Raw genomic sequence first — 21,751 nt, forward strand, 5'->3', positions numbered from 1 at the left:
TGGGCACGTCCGGAGCCTGTGCTCCGCAGCGGGAGAGGCCACAGCGGTGAGAGGCCCGCATACCACAAAAAAAAAAAAAAAAAAAAAAAAAAAAAAAAAAAAAAAAACCCTGTAAAATGTAAATCTTATGTTGATGAGTATTTTACCACAATAAAACCTTTTTTTTCAAGGAAAAAAAGAAAGAAAGAAAAAAGAGCATGGCTGGCCCTACCAACCACCACCCAGATCTGCCTGACCCTCCCTGTTCCAGAACAGAGTGTGCTCCTTTTGGGATTTTATGAGGGGCTCCAGATGCCCTATCCCATGAAGGTCTGAGAAGCTATTCAGCTCAGTGAACTGAACATGAAATGAAATGACGTCTGTGTTATATTTTCCTTTCTTGACAAGCCATGAGCCCCTTTGAGTGATGCTGGGTTTGCACATCTGGGACTGATCAAAAACCAGTGAGTCTGCAAAAAAAGGGGGGGAAAAAAAGCTTCCTAGGTCGGGAGCAAGCAGACACAGAGGCACCTCCCATACGCAGTAAATTACTCTGGTGACAGAGAAAAGAAATGTTCCAGCTCCCACAAGGCCAAAGAGGTCGGCATTTGGGGGTCCTGCCTTTAAAAGCCAGTTTTCAAATGCAACCTACCACAAACCCCAGAGAGCCAACGTGAGGTCTCTGAGGGAGGGATGCAGTTTGGGGGCTTTCAGAAGCTCATGCTCTTCTGCTGAGCTCCAGCCCCTCCCCATCAAGCCAGCTCTCCTTTCCAGACGCAGGACTGTGGGAGCAGCTGGCATTGCTCTGGGCTCCCCAGCGGGGCCCTCTGCACGTTGATACAGGTACCTGTCAGCAGAGTGGATCCCAAGCCCCTCTCCACGCCCACCCTTAACCGGGGCCAGGGATTCAGAGCCCACATGGCAGAAGCCTTGCGCAGCAGCATGCTCTGCGTTGACAGTCCTGTGGCCAGCCACTGGACCGGCATCTTCTTCCAGGATCTCGGGTGGGGTCCAGCCAGGATGGCAGCTCTTCCCTGCTCTGGCCGTGTCACGTGGGGTACATACCTTAGTCACTCTGAGCCTCGACTGCCTCCTTGTAAAAAGGAGGACAGTCCAGCTCATAAAGGAGTCAGCAGGATAGGTCATCCATGTAAAACCCCAGGCACATCTGGGCCACAGTAAGTGCCAGATAAATGTCAGCTGCTGGTAGGATTACAGATGTTATCATTACTGTTCCTACTCCCGTTTTTTAAGAGACTGTAAAAATCAAAATCACTCTCTTCCTTCTCCTCCCCGGCTGCGTCATCAGGGACGAGGCTGGGGCTCAACTCTGCTGCTGTTTCACGTGTGAAAATTTCTCAAATGAAACAGTTCCTTGTTGAAGGTCAGGTTCAGACGTAGAGTCAGCAGTTGGGCAGAGAAGTGCCTTAAAGGAGGCAGGACCCAGCCGCTAAGTGTGTAGGGTAAGTAGACAGAGAGACCTGGGGTGACAACATCACACACAAGCTAGGGGACCTCGGGCAAGCACTTCACCTCTTTGAGCCTCGGTTGCCTCATCTGTAATGAAAACCCAGAGGCCTTGTGCCCAGGTGTGTTGCAGGTAAAGAGGACGGCAAGGGACCTCAGAGCCAGCACACCAGCAACACAGCTCCCATACCTTCTGCTCCTTGCCCCCCATGCAAACAGCCAGATCAGGGGCAGAAACAGAAAATCAGGTGCACAAGACAAAGAGCCCTGAGAGTTCCCCTCTGGGTCTATCTGGAGAAGGGGGCACGGCCTTCACCTTGTCCTTCACATGGTCTCTCATCTGTCAGGCTCTAGACCCTTGGTGTCCTGACCCCACTGGGGAAGGCAGGCTCACCCTATTCTGCCCGGGCAAGGAGACCAAAGGTTCAAGGTAGAAACTCACAAGCCCACTCTTGGTTGGAAGTTGAGCTGGGCACCTGCCAGACTCCCAGCTGCTTCTCTCGACCAGAGGAGTAACTCACCTCTGGCTAAAATACACCCCATTCAAATCGGACTTCGATGAGCAGGCGTCAGCTAAGCCCTTCCTGGCTTGTCCACCAGCCCAGCCCTTTCAAGGGAGGTGCTGGGTCTGCACTGCACGAGGGGCTCGCCCTGGCTCTTCCACCTGGGGCTGCAGATCTCCTAGACCCCAGAGCTGAGCCCTCAGCTCCCAGCCGAACCCCCACAAGAAGTTTATGCAGATATCCACTCTGGTTGAAGAGACCCAGGAACTCTTCCCAAACCTGTAGGAACTCTGATATGCCCCACGCCTGGACGCACCCACAGCCATATGGAGCTTTGGAGGTAGACAGAACTGGGCCCCAGCCTCCGCTCTGCCTGGACACTTCACCTCTCTGACCCTCAGGAAGACTACCTGGAAGGTCTGCTCCAAACAAAATCATAAAGAGGCGTGGCCCTGTCAACCTGCCGGGCAGAACGCACACGCCGTTAGGATCACCCCGGCCCTCCACACGTGGGCAGGACACATTCGAAGTCCTGCCACATACACACCATCAGCTTTCTATTTATTGACGCCCACTGTGTACACGGGAACGCAACAGATGCTAGCGAACTGCACAGGTGAGGGAGGAGTACACAGCCTCAGGGAGCACGAGTCTGCGGTCAGACAGCCTTTGAGTCCTGGCTCCCCAGCTTCCAGCACGTGAGGACTCAGGCACCTTGCCCTCTCTGAGCCTCAGTTTCTCCATCTGTGGACGGGCATGCTGCCGAGCATGGTTCTGAGATGCAGGTGGCGCGCTCAGCTAAGTGCCTGCACACAGTAAGCCCTAAGAGACGGCATCTGCTCTGGCTATTTCAGCTCCTCGGAGACTGCGGGAGCGGATCGTACAGCGCAGAGAGGAGCACAATTTAAGTCACACTTACCTCCCTCCGCAGGGCTCCAGTCACCTCCTCGCCGGCGTCTTCTGAGTGGAGCGGCGGCAGCGGCAGCACAGGTACAGCGGGCGCGGCGGGCAGGTCGCGGGACACAGGACACCGCTGCCGCCGAGAGATCAAGTGGGTCCGAGGACCCTGCGCGCCGCCTCTTGTAGGCTGCCCGGAGCCCCGGGGCCACGCCCCGCAGCGGTCGGCGGCGCTGATGGGGCCGCGCCGTCGCGGCCCCGCCCCTGTCCTCCCGGCCTCGCCCCGCCAGGTCCTCCCCCACCCCACCGGCCCCGCCCCTCCCGGCCTCGCCCCACCCCAGGAGCCCTGAGGACACCCGGAGGCGCGGGCGCCTGGGGTCGGGTCGGGGGCGTCGCAGGGAGGGCGGGACCACCCGCGTCCAAAGAACTCGGCTTGACAAGAGGAGGACGCGCTCAGTTTCTCGTCATGACCATAAAAGTATCGTTTCCACTGACAGCTTAACGATGCAACCAGCGCGATGCCAGGCACTTTCCACAAGGGATGTGCAAATTTACCAAATTCCACTTCTCTGCGGCTCAACTGGAAAATGGAAAAAGGGAAGCTATCTCCCGTGCATTGCAGCAAATGAAATCAGGAAGGGCGGGGGCTCCATCAACTATGGTGCAGAATACACACTTGCTAAATTTATTTCCATCCTCTACGCGTGGATAGAAAACTTCACTCTTGCCACCCCGACACACACACACACACACACACACACACACACACACACACACAGACACACACAGACACACAATTTCCAGGGTGCGAATGAAGACAGTAAGACGTTACTGGATGAAGGCAGTAAAGCCGAGGTCCAGGCTAAGTAAGCACTTTACCGTCATTATTCCACTACAGGTTCACAGGAATCCAGTGAGATGTAAATGATCCCATTTCACAGATTGGGCAACTGAGGCTTGGAAAAGCGAGTGCCCCCAAGTCCCCGGAAGACAGGGCAGTTTAACACTCTAATCAATTGAGAGCCAGAAGCAACTGCCTCTGAGAGATGTAAAGCCAAGGCCCTTGTTGGCAGGGGAAGAAACCAAGGCTGCAGGAGCTAAAGGACTCCCCCGAGCTCCCCACTCAGTCACATAGTGTGGACCTACTGTGTGCTGGTGGTACCCAAGGGCGAGATGGAGCCTGTCCTCACCACGTTGCTTATTCCTGCATGAAGACACTGAATCAGCCCACTCAGTATCGACTCCCCCCACACAGTCCCCCTCCACTCACTCTGCACCCGCCCCTGTGCTATGCGGGGATCTGAGTCTGGGGCACCCGGACAGGTCAGAGCACACGGGGCAGGGAGGGGGTGTGGACAGGGATGGGGCAAAGATAAGGGAAGAATCTCTGTGATTGGCCAGGCACGTGTGACACGAATTCAGAAAGCTGGAAGCTCTTGAAGATTTTGGTGCAGCTCAAATGCAGATTAAAAAATAGTTATCTTTTTAAAACTCATATTATTTTCATTTCTTTTACTTTTCTTCCTTTTCTCAGTTTTTGAAGCATCATTCTCAGCTCAACATTCATTCATCCAATCTTTATTAAGCACCTACTATATGCCAGGCTCTGTCCCAAGTACTGGGGCATTTAGTGGTGAGCAAAAGACTGCTGCAGAACAAGTGTCCTCGGTTTGACAAAGAGCAAATCCAAGGGGAGAAGAGATTTGTATTCTTTTTTTTTTTTAATTTACTTATTTATTTGCTTTGGCTGCATTGGGTCTTCATTGTTGGGTCTTCGTTGCTACGCGCAGGCTTTATCTAGTTGCGGTGAGTGGGGGCTACTCTTTGTTGTGGTGCGTGGGCTTCTCATTGGGGTGGCTTCTCTTGTTGCAGAGCACGGGCTCTAGGCGCACGGGCTTCAGTAGTTGTGGCTTGCGGGCTCTAGAACGCAGGCTCAGTAGTTGTGGCGCACAGGCTTAGTTGCTCCGCGGCATGTGGGATCTTCCCAGACCAGGGCTTGAACCCGCGTCCCCTGCATTTGTGGGTGGATTCCCAACCACTGCGCCACCAGGGAAGTCCCAGATTTGTATTCTTGACAGATGCCTCTCAGGTACCCAGCCTCATACCCATCATCCTGGCAAACTCCCCGCTCCCAGTGGCCCTCTGAGGCTGGTGCAGTCATCATCAGGAAACTGGGCACAGAGAGGTAAGTAGCTTTCCCAAGGTTACACAGCTCCCTAGTGGAGGAACTGGGATTTGTTTTTTTGTTTGTTTTTGTACCAGGGGAGAAATTTTATTTCACATTTACAATTTCAATTAAACTTTGGTAGAACAGTGATCGTGCATCTGAATCTTAGGAACACTGAGCAGCTTTCTTAAGGCCTCACTCACCTCTCACCTCCCAGGCTGGCTCCCTGCTCTCACGCGCACTGCCTCCCATCACAAGGAACTGGGATTTCAACTCATGCTCACCCCCACTCAGCTGCCACCACCTTGTGTACCATGAAACCTGGGGTCCGAGGGAGTGGGAGAAAGTGGTCCCTGCCCCAGCAGAGGGGAAGGGAAGCCACACAGAATCAGATTTCGCATGGGCCCAGCATTTGGGTGGGGGTGGGGAGGTGTGGTCAGTACCGAAACATCCACAGCTCAGCTTGCTTGGGCCTCCGCCTCCTTTTTGTGGCAACTTTGCAGGCTCCTCGCTGGTCCCGGATGGCTCTGGGGACACCTTTCCCAGCTCAGATGTTCCAGGGGGGCTGTTGGCAGAGCTGCAACTTGAGGGCACCTCTCTACAATGTCGCCCCCCAGCCGAGCTGTCAACTCCTGTCCAGACTGGCAGCCGCTGCCCCAGCACCCTGCACCAAGGAACTTCCAGGCCCCCACCTCCTCTTTTTTCCTTTCCTTTCCCTCTGTGGTCTCCTCTTCATCTGTCCACCTGCTTCTCGTCTGCCGTGCTGAGAGACGGGATCTGACCGTGCCCAGCACTTCCATCCAGCAAGCACTCACGCCTGTGACCTTGGCCCTGAACCAGGTGGTCTGAGAACAGGGAGCAGGACTGCCTGCAGTGTGAACCCTTTGGGCATTCCGAGCGACTTCATTTCTCTTTAACATCTCCGTGGGGTTAACATTTCTCAAATGGGATGTTATGGCCACTGGTGCTGTGTAACAAAACATCCCAAAATGTAGTGGCTTAAAACAACCATCTTATTTTGCTCGTAGTTTTGTAGCTCAGGAATCTGGGATGGGCCCCGTTGGATGGTTCTTCCTTGCTTCATTGTGTGGTTGCAGTCAGATGTTGGCTGGGCTGCAGACGTCTGAAGGTTCCACTGGGCTGGTCATCCGAGCTGAGTCACCCACGTGGTAGGTGAGCCACGTGGCCTTTCCAGGAAGGTAGTCTCAGGGGAGTCAGACTTTTTACTTCCCCCAGAGCAAGCCTCCCAAGAGAACCAGGCAGAAGATGCAGGACCTTTAGTGGCCTGGCAATGGAAGTCACAGAACATCACGGCTGCCATACCCTTGGTCAAGACCCAGAGCCTGCTTGGGGTCAAGGAGAGAGGGCACGGACCACATTTTTTAACAGGTAGAGATCAAAGAATCTGCAGGCTTGTTTTAAATCCTCTCCAAGTTTTAAAACGGACACGATAGGGAATTCCCTGGCAGTCCAGTGGTTAGGACTCTGCACTTTTAACTGCCATGGGCCTGGGTTCTATTCCTGGTCAGAGAACTAACATCCTGCAAGCTGTGCCACGCAGCCTAATTAATTAATTAATTAATTAATTAAAACAGACACAATATGTGAAAACACACAGACAGTGCCAAGCACCAAGCAGACACTCAGTGAAAGACAATCAATCCTTCTCAGGGAGCTAACTAGTTAGTCCAGGGGAAGGAGGGTCTAGATGGATGTTTGAATCCTGACTCCACCAGCTTTGTGTCTTTGCTCAAGTCACCTGACCTCTCTGAGCTGCAAGTGCCTCCCGGGCTGGATCACCCAAGGGGCAGGTTGAGCCCGAGTCTGTTGCTTGTGGGTCGCGCCATCTTCTGGCACGAAGATGCCAGAGTTCAAAGCCTGGTTCCTCTACTTCCAAGCTTGGCCTGTGTTCAGGTGCCCATCTGTCAAGTGGGGTGATGAAAACAGCATCTTCCTTCTTCAGGGCTGCCATTAAATGGTTAATATGTGGAAAACAGAACAGGGCCTGGCACTTAGCAAGTATTAGTGAACATTATGGTTACGAGGGGCCAACAAGGTACAAAGAGAGAGGTTTGCTTCCCATCCACTTTTCCATCATTGTGCAATCCTAGACTCGAATTTCCAAAAAATAACATTTGAATCTGAATAAAATGGTGTGTCATGGGCAACATGGGCTCCTGGGAGGTCCTGGATGGGAAAGAACCGAGAGGCACCCAGGAGTCCTCCTGAGAAGGGACTGGCCACTTATAGCCTTGGAAATCCCAGCAAAGGACCCCGTTTGTACCCAGGCAGGAGTTAAGTCATGGAGAGTTTGAGACCAAGGAAAAGGCCCTTCTGGTCATAATGAAGCCCAATCTGGAAAAAGGAACGCTCCGGCCTGGAGAGGTTCCATCCGTCTCTCCACGCGCTCTCTTTGGAACCAAGGTGGGCTGATGGGAGGACCACACACGTCTGCAAAACGGTGGGGTTGCACCAGACGGCATCAAGGTCTTTCTTTCCTATCTCGTGAGGTGGTTGCCAGAAAACTAATGGGTCTTGAACTCACACCAACATCTTCTCACCGGTTGTTTTGATTGGCATCTCTGATTTGGACACCAACAGGCAAGGCTGTGGAGTTCTAGCTTCTCGTTTGTTCCTGCCGCACCCATTCAGCAGCCGCAGAAAGCCGCTGAGCCTCAATAAAGACCACTAACAATTTGAGTCAAGGAGACACAGGCGCACCATTTTGTGATGGGCATGGCTTAGAAAGAGGAACGAAAAGGCCGGGAAAGATGATGACACCTCTGTGTTGACAGGTGCCGATCATGTGGTCCTCCGGGATCTCAGTGGGGTGGATTTGCTTGACTTGTTGGAGAGGAAGGGTACCAGTGTGAGTTGCAGGCAACTCTTTGGGGGAGGGGGTATAAATCTAGGGTAAGATCCTGATCAATTGAAGTTGCAAGTAACAGAAACCCACTCAAGTAAGCTTAAGCACAGAAGGGGGGTTCTTGGTAGGACAGTGGGTTACTGTGGAATTCAAGGACTGCCAAGACCCTCAAAGAACTAGCATGAGTCCTGGAAGGGTGTCAAGCACGCTGGCAGCGCTGCCTATTTCTCACACTCTGAAAGGGGTTCCTCCCTTCTCCCTCTGCAGCCAGGCCTCGCCCATTCCCTGTGGACATGACCATCCCACCAGCATGGGAGTTCACATCTCCCTTGTTCCAGGGACCAGCTCAGGTTGTGCCCAATCCTCTCCCAGTTCTAACTTCGTAGAGAGAGAATCTAACTGGCCCTGTTGGGAGCAAATGTCAATCCATGGCCAATCAAATGAGACCAAAGCCCCAAAATGCCTGGGACTTAATGACCCTGAGGCATCGGCTGACAAAGGCTAACAGGGCTGGGGGTGTAAATACCCCAGATCCTGTGCTCTCGGCTGAGATGATTCAGAGGTGGGTGTTTCCCAGAAGGATTCTCTAGCTGATCACATAGTTGTCGGCTTAATGCTGTACACTTTACCACGTTCCTTCCCTTCCCTGTATCTCTTTCCTGTATTCCTTGCATCTCTCAAATAAGCTGCCTGCCCTCAAATCCTCAGTTCAGGGTCTGCTTCTGGGAACCCAAACTAAGACAAGGACCCTGAAGTCTGGGGAAGGGAATCCAGGAGTCTCTCTATTCTCTGAGGATATCTGTGCCTTCATTCTTCTATGCACTGAATATTAGTTGAGCACCTACTATATGTCAGACAAAGTGTGGGCAAATATAGGAGAGAAATAGGAAAGAACTGAAAAAGTCTAGCCATATAAAGAGGAGGGCTTTTTACAAGAAATTGGGAAGCCAAAGGCTGAGCTGTGGTATTATTTAACTACATAAAAACTATGACTCACATAGGAAAAGTGAACACCAAATCCCAGAATATGATGAGCACCCCCTTAAAGTTCGAGAGAGGTAGTTTAGAGCAAATTAAAGGAATTCTTCAGCCAACAGTGAAAAGCAAATTTATCCACCTCAAGTTACCCCACAAGAAGTAATGCAGGCAGAAAATGTAAATATATTTTTTAAATAAATGAATGCTGGAGTTCACTTTTTATTCTGTTTGATGATATTTACTGAGGACTTCCTTTGGACTAGGCATTCTGGGAATAAAGAGATGAATAAGGCAGACATGAGACAAGCCTTTTGATGGGGGGACCCCGGGTGGACAGTCAATGCATCCTCTGTGCTGAGGGCAGTGACAGGGATCTACAGGCTTCCAAGGAGCCCGGGGGTGGGGGGGCGCGGGTGTCTGGACCGAGGGGTGAACAGAGGCGTCACGGATAGACGCGACGCGGGGCCAGATGCAGGTTATGGAAACGTAACTAGGACGGACTGAGGAAGAAAAAGAGGTGATGTATCGGCTACTATGAGTGGGAGGCCCAGGGGAGAGACAGTTTCAGGTACACCTGGGACCAGGGCCTCAAAGAAGATGGTCACATCCCCCTCCCCAACCCTTCTCTCTGGGCTCTGCCTGGCTCCTGTGGTCACCCCACGAGGCAGAGAAGGTGGCCACTGACAGCTATGATTCAACAGGCCACATCTTCCACCTGGCTACAAATTGAGAAGTAAAATCCCAGGGAAAGACACGATTGGCGCAGCTCAGGCCACATGTCCACTTTGACAGATGCTGTCATGCCCCATCCTGGTCCTAGAACCCTGACGGCTGCAGTGCCTGCCTGCCTGACTTCCAGCTGCCGGCACAGACATTCCTTTGCCTCTGGGCACGATGCCCATGGCAGGTCAAAACTGGCATGGAATCACACCCGTTGGAGCAGCATCAACCAATAATTTTTTTTTTTATGTTGGGGGTAGGAGTTTATTAATTAATTGATTGATTTTTGCTGTGTTGGGTCTTCGTTTCTGTGTGAGGGCTTTCTCTAGTTGTGGCAAGAGGGGGCCACTCTTCATCGCGGTGCGCGGGCCTCTCACTATCGCGGCCTCTCTTGTTGCGGAGCACAGGCTCCAGACGCGCAGGCTCAGTAGTTGTGGCTCACGGGCCTAGTTGCTCCGCGGCCTGTGGGATCTTCCCAGACCAGGGCTCGAACCCGTGTCCCCTGCATTAGCAGGCAGACTCTCAACCACTGCGCCACCAGGGAAGCCCTCAACCAATAATTGAATAAGACCTGGAGTATAGGTACCCCAGCTCCCTCGCTGCTCAGGGGATGACACTTGCTCCCAGAGAACCCAAGGGACTACACTCCAGGTGCCCCCGTGATAGCTGACGTGATGCCCACTCTTCGTTTGCTCTTTCCCTTTTCCCCCTCTTCCTGGTATTTCCTGGGATCATCTCCCCAATAAACTACTTGCACTCACATCCTGTCTCAGAGTCTGTTTTGGGGGAACCCAAACTAATACACCCAGACATCACCACAAGCCTGTGGCTGGGGGACAGGACCTGGCTCACGTGTGCACCCAGTGGCCGGGGCAGCCAGAGCTGTTGATCCAAGTGGGGGAGGATCCAAGGCAGGGGGGCTGGGCAGAGAGATGGGTCTAGAAGGACGAACAGGAGACACAGGGACATATTGGGGAGGCAAGACTCGGCGTGGGAGCCTGAGCGAGGCTGCTAAGCAATGTAGATGTGAGCCTGGGGGGAGAGAATTAGGAGCCCCCAAAAGGCAGACTTCCATCTGGGGCAGATCATGAGGCAGTCATGGGGAGGATGGCCTGGGGCCAGAGGAGCTGGAATGGATGTCTCGGGGGGAGCTCCTAGCACCAAAGAGGACAGTCAGCCACAGCCCCTCAAGCAGCTCCCTTTCTCTCTGGGCACCTGGGCGCTGGGTGAACCCCGAGCCCACAAGAGGAAACTAGGAACCCAAGCTCATCATCTACTGAGTGCTTTACATGAATCCTGTCTTCCATCCTCATGCTGGTACTGTGAGGTGGGATATGTAGCATCCCCATTAAACTGAAAAGAAAACTGAGGTTCACACGCACAAATAGGTGGCCCAGGATCTCACAGAAAGAGATACAGAGGCTGTGAACCCAGTGGACTCCAAAACCTGGGCTTTTAACAAATCTGTGATGTGGTAATTGATCACTCATAGGTCCAGTGGGGGGCTCCCTCTCTGTCTTTCTTTCCCTCCCTCCCTCCCACCCTCCCTCTCTTCCTCAATCTATTCAGGTCCCGAGTTCCAACTGTGAGCTTCCAGCTAGCAAGGGATACCTGTTGAAGCAAGGAGGTGGTCATAAGGGCGTAACCTACTAAATTCTTTGGTTAGAAAGTACTGGAACATTCAGGGAGCTTTTCTTTACAGGATTTGGGATGGAAACGCTTTAATGGTTTTGAAGTATAAACAATTATCCTGGAACACTCATGAATCCTTCCTCCTCAACCAAGGAAAAGCTTACGAAAAGTGATAAGGTTGCCAAATCATCAACACCCAGGGTGACACAGTTTGTGGCCATCCTGGGACAATAATGCCAGCTTCCCAATGCTCCATCTCAGTGCTAGATCCCTTTCACACAAAATTCACCAGCAGCGACACAGAATGCTCAAGTTGCCTCCAGATAGCTCATCTCTTTTCTTCCTTAAAAACAGGAAGATTCTTGATTCCTAATCGAGTGCACTGTCATTCAGCTAAAAAATGATACTTCTCAGCCAGCCTTGCACCTTCTCCTTTCTGTAGAACTTCATCTAAGTCAAAGAGGAGTCAGTGGAATAGTTTTGTGTGGCTTCAAGGAAGTCTCCCTAAAGGGAGGGGGAGGTTTGCCCTTCACGGTTCTCCTTCTTCCTTCCTGCCTAGAATATGGGTATGATGGCTGGAGTGCAGCAGCCACTTTGGACCATGAGGTACCTTGGGAACAGAAGCCATAAATGGTGGCACTTGGGCCCATGACTGATATAGGTCTCTAGATCAGTTCTACTACCTACGTCAGACTTCTTTTATATAAAAGAGAAATAAACTTCTATCCTTATTTAGGTAGGGAGGAGGGGTGGGGTTTTTGTTCCTCCCTAGTAGCCAATCCTGATAACGACTTTAGTTTAAAAGTGATAATAAATCTAACGTTAGAACAAGGGAGTCTATTTTTTGCTGTTATTGTTTCTTTGTTTTCTCTTTTGTTTTTTTGTTTGTTTTTTTTGGGCCGCACTGCGCGGCATGCGGGATCTTAGTTCCCAGACCAGGGATCGAACCTGTGCCCCCTGCAGTGGAAGTGCAGAATCTTAACCACTGGATGTCCAGGGAAGTCCTTGTTTTCTCTCTTTTGAATCATCCGTCTGGAACCTCTTCGTTCTTGGAGGCAAACAACAAAATGGAAGTATGATTATATCTTTACGAAAACAGGAAGACTACATTTCACAATTTCATGAGACTCTTTGCTCACACTGCTTTGAAATCATTAACCTGAAACACGTCTGGGTTCCCGCCATCACCAGGGTTTCTGCCCCTCTCTCTTCTCTCCAATATCCAAGGAGAAGAGCCAGAGAACACCGATGACTGTGGCTGGGAACGCCTCAGGAAATGCAGCTCTTTTGGCAAACGCTACAACGGTGATTGCTTTCTCCCCGGTAGGCCCTGGGTTTCACACCCAGGGTGTGGCATTTCTGGAAGATTCTAAACCTTTCTGTCAGCCTGGGGGGAAGCCAAGCATCCCGATGCTGCCTGTTCTCTCACGAACGGCATCCCCCAGTGTGTGTGCTGGGTCCTTACGTGAGCTGGACCCCTGCGCACCAGCCGGGGGAGAGAGGGATGAACAGAATGAAAACTGGTCTCCCCTCCAGCCCACAGCAAGGGAATCACAGCACTGCGCCCTCCTGCTAGGGAGGGGCCCTGAGCCTCTAGATCTCCTGCTGGACCTTGAATCCCAGCTCTGTCCCTCTTGGCTTGAGACCCTGGGCAAGTGCTTTGACTTCCCCGTCCCTCGATCTCTCCATCTGTGAGATGGGAATAGTAACAGACCCACTTTACAGAGCTGCTGTAGTAACAAGTTAATTGTCAAGAGTTCTCAGTATCATCCCTCTCATCCATGTCCTCTGAGTCGTCAACACTCCTGTTTCTTCTTTTAAATATATTTATTTATTTATGGCTGCACTGGGCCTTTGTTGCTGTGTGCAGGCTTCCTCTACCCGTGGCGAGCGGGGGCTACTCTTCGTTGCGGTGCGCAGGCTTCTCATTGTGGTGGCTTCTCTTGCTGTGGAGCACGGGCTCTAGAGGCGCAGGCTCAGTAGTTGTGGCACATGAGCTTGGTTGCTCTGCGGCATGTGGGATCTTCCCAGGCCAGGGCTTGAACCCGTGTCTGCTGCATTGGATTCTTAACCACGGAAGTCCTGCCACTCCTGTTTCTATAAATACCGTCCCTCCCAAGCACTATCGCCTATGGGACACCCTCCCTAATCTCCCCCACCCCAGAAAACTATCAAATAAATGGAGTCTGTGGTCAGAGTTTGAAAAGCAGGGTAAATGAGCATATCCGCGTCACAGGTGTGCCAGAACAAATGACCACAAACTGGGTGCCTCAAAACAACAGAAGTTTGTTCTCTCACACTATCCGAGGCCAGAGTCTGAAATCGAGGTGTCGGCAGGGCCAGGCTCCCTCTGGAACCTGGAGGGGAGGATCCTTGCTCTCCTCTTCCAGCTTCTGATCTGCCGTGTCCCCTCCTCTCCATATAAGGACACTAGTCACAGTGCATTAGGGCCACACTGGTTCAGTATGACCTCATGGTATTCCATCTGCAAAGACCCTTTTTCGGAACGAGGCCCCACTCTGAGGTTCCAGTGGACATGAGTTTTGCAAGGACACTATTACCTTGACTCTGAACTGTCTGACCAAGGATATGGCAGAAGTAACGCTGCACCAGGCCTTAAGAACCTGGTAGCTTCCACTTCTTCCTCATGGGATGCTTGTACTTGGAAGCCCACCGCCATGCCGTGAGGAAGCCCAAGCTGCCCCGGGGAGGAGAGCTGGCAGCCAGCACCAACGTGCAGTTGCAAGTGCGGGTCGTCCAGACCCAGCTGATGCACGAGCAAAATCAATGATTGGTGTTGTTCTGAGGTGGTAGGTTTGGTGGTGGTTTCTTGTACAGCAGCAATAGGTAACAGGAACAGGAAGGGTCAATCCGCTCCTTGCTCTTACAGCACGGGGCCGGGCACACAGAAGGTGGTCACCAAATGTTTGCTGACTGTAACAGAATCATCTCTGACTCCCAAGAAAGCACCTGACAATGGCAGCGACCGAAGTCATTAATACCCTGTGATCTATTGAATAGAACGTGACAGGGATCTGTCTTCCTTCCTGCCTAAACCAAGATAAATTGAGATTCTTATTTCCAAATGATGGGGTGCCCTCTGTGTTCCTATTAAATACTGGTCCTAATGGAAGACAAGACTTCTGGAGTCCCTGGCAGGCTGTGGCAGGGTGAGTCGGTGGATTCGTGCAGATGTGCAAGTCCTAGCGGGTCTCTGACCCGGGGACAATTGTGAGAATGGCCTCTCCCTGCGCACATGTGTTCCCAATCGTCAGTTGAATGACCTGGGTCTGTTGCTCACTGGGTCTTGCTTTCAACCCAAGCCAAAGCTGGAATCGTCTCCTCAGGAGAGTCGGGACCACGTGGTCCATCGTCAGCGTGACGGCTCCCAGGGACCCCGCCTCCCCGCGTCCTCGCCCCGCTGCGACTCTGCCCCTCAGCTCCTTACCAGGTGGAGTCTATTCTTCCGTCCTTAGGCCTGGCTTGGCTGTGTGGTTTACTTTGAACAACAGATTACTGTGGAAGTGATGGGGCAACTGCTCCAAGCTTGGGACCCACAGGGTCTGCAGCTTCTGCTGTCACTCCCTCAGACCCAGAGACAACTGTGCTATCAAGAAGCCCAGTCTAGCCCACTGGAGGATGAGAGCGATGGGGAGTATGGGGGGCGGGGGACCCCAGTACCTGAGCTGACAGCCAGCCCCAACTGCCAGGCACATGAGCGAGCGGCCTTGGACCCTCAGCCCTAGCCAAGCCGTCAGTCCCCTGCAGTGACACCACAAAAGGACCACCCCACAGAACCTGAGAATAATACACTGCATTGTTTGAAGCCCCTATGATTCGGGATGCTTTGTTACATGGCAAAGGCTGACCAAAACAGACCATGCCATGTAACCTGGTCAAGGATAGAATGTTCTGAAAGCCATACATTTCCCCTCCAAACAGCCAACTTTCCCAGGGAAAAATCCCAGGGAATATTTTATATTTCTCTTATAGGCCGAACTGTGTACCCCGCCCCCCAAATCTGCACGTTGAAGTCTGTTAAAAAGAAAACCACAGGGCCTCCCTGGTGGTGCAGTGGTTGAGAGTCCACCTGCCGATGCAGGGGACACGGGTTCGTGCCCCGGTCCGGGAAGATCCCACATGCCGCAGAGCGGCTGGGCCCGTGAGCCATGGCCGCTGAGCCAGCGCGTCCGGAGCCTGTGCTCCACGGGCCCGAAATGGCGTCACTTGCGCTAAAGCCCACGGTAGCAAACCTAGACTTCATACCTGGGTTAACTGTAGTTACCAGCAACCCAATTCCTCCCCAGCATGGAGGCTTCTCCGCACCTCTAAGGCTCTGTGACAGGCTGAATAATGGCCCCCCAAGATGTTCACATCCTGATTCCTGAAGCCCGTCAATGCTGATTTATAGAATGCGTTAGCCTCCTAGGGCTACTACGAAGGACCAAAAATGGGAAGGCTTAAAACAGAAACTTATGTTCTCACGGTTCTGGAGACCAGAAGTCCAAAATCCAGGTGTCAGCAGGGCCTTGCTCCCTCCAAGGCTCTGGGAGAGGATGGGTTCCACGCCTCTGGCAGCTTCCGCTGGCCGCAAGTTGGGGTTCCTAGGCTCTACATCCCTCCAATCTCTGACTCCATTGTCCCACGGCCATCTTCCCTGTGTGTCTGTGTCCAAATTTCCCTCTTTGTACGAAACACCAGTGACTGGGTGAGGACCCACCCTACTCCAGTAGGACCCCAACTTGATTCCATGTGCAAAGACCCCATTTCCAAATAAGATCACTTTCTAGGTAGAGATGAAATTTGGGAATTTGGGGGAACACTAGTCAACCCACTACACATTGTAAAAGGGACTTTGTTAATGGGATTAAGGATCTGGAAATGAGGACATCAACCTGAATTATCCTGTGGGTCCCGTGTGATCACAGGCGTCCTTAGAAGAGGGAGGCGGGGTATTACAGGAACGGTGGCGACACGGCGTGCCGGGACCAGAGTGGGGCATAAGTAATCTTGCTGCTATGCTTCCAAGCTGTAGTTCTCAATCAACCTAAATGTTAAGCAGAAGGTGAACCTCTGAGAAAGTCAGATATACTTTAAAAGTCAGGACGTGGATTCAAGGAGGGCAGCCCTGGCAGCAGTGGCCCTTTTGCATCAACAACAATGGCTGCAGCCAGTCCAGCACCAGCAGAATCCCAGCCAGATTGACGGGGCTGCATTGGCTCAAGCTTGGATCGCCCAAAGAGAAGCTTCAGGACGGCAAAGCATGGTAGAGCCACCACCAGGAAGGACGCCAAATGGACAAGGTATGTCTACCGTGGAGTCTGGTCCAAACCATCATGGGAATTTCCAAGGGGATTCAAACTTTAACAGAATGTGGCAACCAGGCTGACAGGGGCTGGGAACACTGGAAACCCCACCTGGCATCTCGGGAAGACAGCATTCGAGGTCTCTCTGTTGCAACCTATGGCCTTTGTAGCAGCAGCACTGGCAGAGCAAAACATGTCTGGTCTCCAATTAAAGAGAAATTGTGTCACTATGTGACACATTAGTCTGTCAGAGACACTCTGCTCCTACCATCCACCCACCTTTCTCCTCCCTTTTCTTTCAGATAGTGAAGATCTTCCGTAAGTTTTTATCTGGTTTTTTTTTTGCTTGTTTGCTTTTTTTTTTTTTTTTTTTTTTTTTGCGGTACGCGGGCCTCTCACTGTTGTGGCCTCTCCCGCTGCGGAGCACAGGCTCCGGACGCGCAGGCTCAGCGGCCACGGCTCACGGGCCCAGCCGCTCCGCGGCATGTGGGATCTTCCCGGATCGGGGCACGAACCCGTGTCCCCTACATCGGCAGGCGGACTCTCAACCACTGCACCACCAGGGAAGCCCACTTGTTTGCTTTTTTTACTTCACAGTATGAGTAGGTTCCTTGATGCTAGTTCAGTTTTCTATGACTTGTTATTATTTTTAACAGTCACTTCAAATTATTTATAAGTGAATCTTATTTTGATTATGCTAATTGAAGTCATAGCTCCTTTTCCTTATTAGTACTTATTATTGTTTCTCAGTGTAAGAATGGAAAACTCAGGAAGTAATCCTCTAATATCACTTTTAAAAGAATAACAAATATTCTAATCTTTAATACTGGGAAGTAGTTCATTTCTAGTTTTCTGGAATCTGTGCCAAATTTTCCCACATTTCAAAATGTTTTGGTTCCTACGTTCAGCAGTGATTCACCCCGGCATTCCCACCTCCCCGACCTTACTCTGCTGGTGTTCTTTGTGTCCCAGGCAAGTGATTTAACCTCTGTGTGCCTCAGTTTCCCTTCCTGAAATTGGCAAAAAGAGTACCTGATTTCTCCCACCTCACAGGGATGTTGTGAGGATAAATGCGTTCACGGAAGAAAGCAATTATATAAAAATCTCAAGGTATTATTTTTATGGTATTGTTACTGAACAGAAATAGAAAAATTCAACAGGGAAAAAAAAAGAAAAGGGAGGTGGGGGTCAGAGTCGGAGAAGAAGGAGGTGTGATGCAGAAGCAGAGGCTGGAGGGATGCACTCTGAGGCTGGAGGAGGGGGCCACGAGCCAAGGGATGCAGGCGCCTCTAGAAGCAGGAAGAGGCCAGGAGCGAGCTTCTCTCCTGGAACCTCCAGAGGGAACCAGCCCTGCGACACCCTGACTGTAGTCCAGTGAGACCCATTTTGGTCTTCTGACCTCCAGGCCTGCAAGACCATAGATTTATGTTGATTTATGCTGCTTTAAGTCTCTAAGGTTTGGTTCACTTATTACAGCAGCCATAGGACACTAACACTGATCCATGATTCGCTGTGACTGCAAGAGGGCATCGGGGCGCAGTCATGAAGCTGGGCCACAGGCTCCCGTGCTGCCCCTCAAAGGGGAAACAACTGTGAATCAGCTGCAACCCAGGGAACGGCTTCCAGGCAACGCAGCTCACACACCACACAGCACTCGGCTCAGCCCTGAGTCATCTGGCTCCAGAGGTGCCTCTTTAGAGCCTCTTCACCGGAAACAACCCAGGTTCACCTGGTTATTTTTCTAGAAATCAAGTAACACTTTCCAGATGCAAAAATCGGACAGGGGCCAGGCTCAGCCTTCATCCTTGTGGGCAGCAGTCACCCTCCACCATCGGGGGAGCCCCAGGACGCCTGCAGAAGCTCGGACCAGACTGGACGTGACCGTGGCCGAGACCGTGGGCAGAGACTCCGGGCATCCTCGGCGTCTCCCCTCGCACTTCTCATCCCCGTGGGACAGCTATGCTCACACATGTGCTCAGAGGTGTGTCTCTGTTTTCTGTAACGGGGCGGTTGGAGGTGATGTGGGAAGTGGTACCTGGACTTGACAAAAAGCAGTATCCCAGTTTCTCTCACCTGACAGCATCTCTGCTCATTTGAAAAGTCTCAGGTCGCTAATCTGAGATGCGCCACCGAGAGCCTCTCACGGCTGCTTCTTCCTTGACTCTCTCCTTCCTGTGATGCCTCCTGGGGTGGGAGGAAAGTTTAGGGTCTTTGTGGTTTTCCCGGGGGAGGGGAGGGGAGGGGAACCCACCCAACCCCCAGATCCTTTTACGAGACACAGGAGCCAAGATTAGTGTCCTGGGGCTGCCAGACTAAATGACCACAGACAGCGGGGCTCAAGACAACAGGAGTTCATCTTCTTGCAGTCCTGGAGACCAGAAGTCTGAAATCAAAGTGTGGGCAAAGGGTCTGGGGAAAATCCTTCCTGCCCTTTCCAGCTTCTGGGGGCTCAGGCGTTCGTCCCTGTGGCTGCATCACCCCAATCTCTGCCTCCGTCCTCACACAGCCTCTCCCCTTCTCAGAGGGACACTGGTCACTGCATTGAGGGCCCACCTGGGTGATCCAGGATGATCTCATCTTGAGATCTGCTACATGACCACTTGATCACATCTGCAGACTCTTTCTCCAAACGAGGTCACGTTCGCCATGCTGGGGGTTGGCGCGTGGACACAGCTTTTTAGCAGCCCCCCTTCAACCTACTCCAGCAAGCTTGGGCTCACCTCTGGACACTCCCTCCGAGCCAGGCCACTGCAGCAGCCTGGGCCTACGGCGCTGCCCCGTGTTGGAGCTCACCCGGTGCACGGTGGTCTCCCTTCCATGTCGCACTGGGGGTGGCTCTGAGTCCTTCTGCTTTCAGCCTCCCCCGTAATCTCCCTCCCTCCCTCAGCTCTGGCTGGTGGGGGGCACCCAGGGGGACATCCCAGGGCACTTCGCCACCCCCATTTCTTTCTCATTCCCCCTCACCCGGCTGGAGGTGGGAAGGATGGACTTCCCACCTTCTTGTGTTGCAAGGATGCCCCTTTCACGAAGCCCTGAACTTTACTCCCCTATGGCTGATAATCAGCTTGGAGGCCAAGTTCAATGTGTTTTTTTTTTTTTTTTTTTAAATTGCAGTACAGTTGATTTACAAGGTTGTGTTAGTTTCAGGTGCACAGCAAAGTGATTCAGTTATATATATATTGTTTTTTAGATTCTTTTCCATTATAGGTTATTAAAAACTATTGAGTATAGTTCCCTGTGCTATACAGTAGGTCCTCCTTGTTTATTTCATATATAGTGGTGTGTCTTTGCCAACCCTAAGCTCCTAATTTATCCCTCCCCCCTACCCTTTCCCCTTTGGTAACCATAAGTTTATTTTCTATGCGAGTCTGTTTCTGTTTTGTAAATAAGTTCATTTGTATCACTTTTTTTAGATGCCACATATAAGTGATACCATATGCTATTTGTCTTTGTCTGGCTTACTTCACTTTGTATGATAATCTCTAGGTCCATCCATGTTGCAGCAAACGGCATTATTTCATTCTTTTTTATGGCTGAGTAGTATTCCATTGTATATACGTACCACATCTCCTTTATCCATTCATCTGTCGCTGGACACTGAGGTTCCTTCCATGTCTTGGCTATTGTAAATGGTGCTGCTATGAACACTGGGGTGCATGTATCTTTTTTTTTAAAATTTATTTTTGGCTGCATTGGGTCTTCACTGCTGCATGCGAGCCTTCTCTAGTTGCGGCGAGCAGGGGCTACTCTTCGTTGCAGTGCGCGGGCTTCTCATTGTGGTGGCTTCTCTTGTTGCACAGCACGGGCTCTAGGCACACGGGCTTCAGTACTTGTGGCATGCAGGCTCAGTTGTGGCGCACTGGCTTAGTTGCTCTGCAGCATGTGGGATCTTCCCGGACCAGGGCTCGAACCCACGTCCCCTGCATTGGCAGGCAGACTCTTAACCACTGAGCCGCCAGGGAAGCCCGCATGTATCTTTTTGAGTTAGAGTTTTCACCTTTTCTGGATATATGCCCAGGAGTGGGATTGCTGGGTCATATGGTAGCTCTATTTTCAGTTTGTTAAGGAACCTCCATACTGTTCTCCACAGTGGCTGTACCAACTTAAATTCCCACCAACAGTGTAGGAGGGTTCCTTTTTCTCCACACCCTCACCAGCATTTGTTACTTGTAGAATTTTTGGTGATAACAGGCCTGGCTCTTGATGGATAAGTGGGAGCTAAAGGGATTTAGAAAACCTTTGTCTTTACCGGTGTCCACTTTCAGGCCTCTGATCTCAGTAAGAACTCTAAAAGCTAGACTCCGACTCTTCTCTCATGCTGAGCTCCTGAAGCATCCCTGGTCCCCCAGAGGCAGACAGAAGCCTCAGCTGAGAAGGGGAAAGGCCAGGTACCCCGAAACACAAAAGAGGGAGGGGCATCTGCGTGTTCTCACATGATCCCCTTCCACGGACTAGCGGCGCCCACAGTGACCCAAACTCACCAGCAGGGGGCCTCAGAGGCGTTTTAAAATCAAACCTATAGGAGGTCGACTTCAAATAGAGCTCAACCAGTTCCAACCAACGTCTCTTCCGCACAACCACAATCACGGGTGGACTGTCTCCACCACCTCATGCCCCTCCCCAGTCAGCCCTGGGCCCTCCCTCATCTCCCACCCCCGTCCCACCTCCCCCAGCTTTGCCTGTTCCACAAGGTCCTGTAAATGGGATCGTACAGTGCATTAAGAGATGACCCTTCCCTTCCCCTACAGGTGAGCACATGCAAGCCTCCAGCTCATCAAGCCTGGCCAGTGGGGAAAGACTTTACGATAAGTTAAAACTCATTGATTTGTATGATAAAAAAAATAATACCAGGGACTTCCCTGGCAGTCCAGTGGTTAAGAGTCTGCACTTCCAATGCAGGGGGCGCGGGTTCCATCCCTGGTTGGGGAAGTAAGATCCCCCACGCCGAGCAGAGCGGCCAAAAAATAAAATATTAAAAAGTAACCCCCCCCAATAATAATAATAATACGGATGTCACGAGGTTGTTGTGAGGTTTAAACGCAAAGTGCCCAGCACTCCTTTAAAAACCTGTAAGCAATAGTCATTATGGCTGTGCCTCCTCTCTTCTCCACTTTGCGGCCAGAACTGTCATCTATCTGAAAGTTCAAGCCTGACCAAGACACTCCAGCTTCGTCCCTGGCTGCCTTCTGGGGTCCTCTCCCGCTACTGCACCCACTTTCCTGCGTCTCCCCTCACA

General features: G+C 51.8%; 1 pseudogene across 1 annotated transcript; it reads left to right on the forward strand.

Annotated features, from left to right (window-relative positions):
- The first annotated feature begins 13,856 nt into the window (after positions 1-13,856).
- Positions 13,857-16,887, forward strand: LOC307066218 (arginine/serine-rich protein PNISR-like; annotated as a pseudogene). The gene is made up of 3 exons: positions 13,857-13,955; positions 14,533-14,660; positions 16,314-16,887. The product of its transcript is annotated as an arginine/serine-rich protein PNISR-like (transcript).
- Positions 16,888-21,751: the final 4,864 nt, after the last annotated feature.

Source organism: Hyperoodon ampullatus, assembly GCF_949752795.1.
Source record: "Hyperoodon ampullatus genome assembly, chromosome: 18".
NCBI classification, from domain to species: Eukaryota; Metazoa; Chordata; class Mammalia; order Artiodactyla; family Ziphiidae; genus Hyperoodon; species Hyperoodon ampullatus.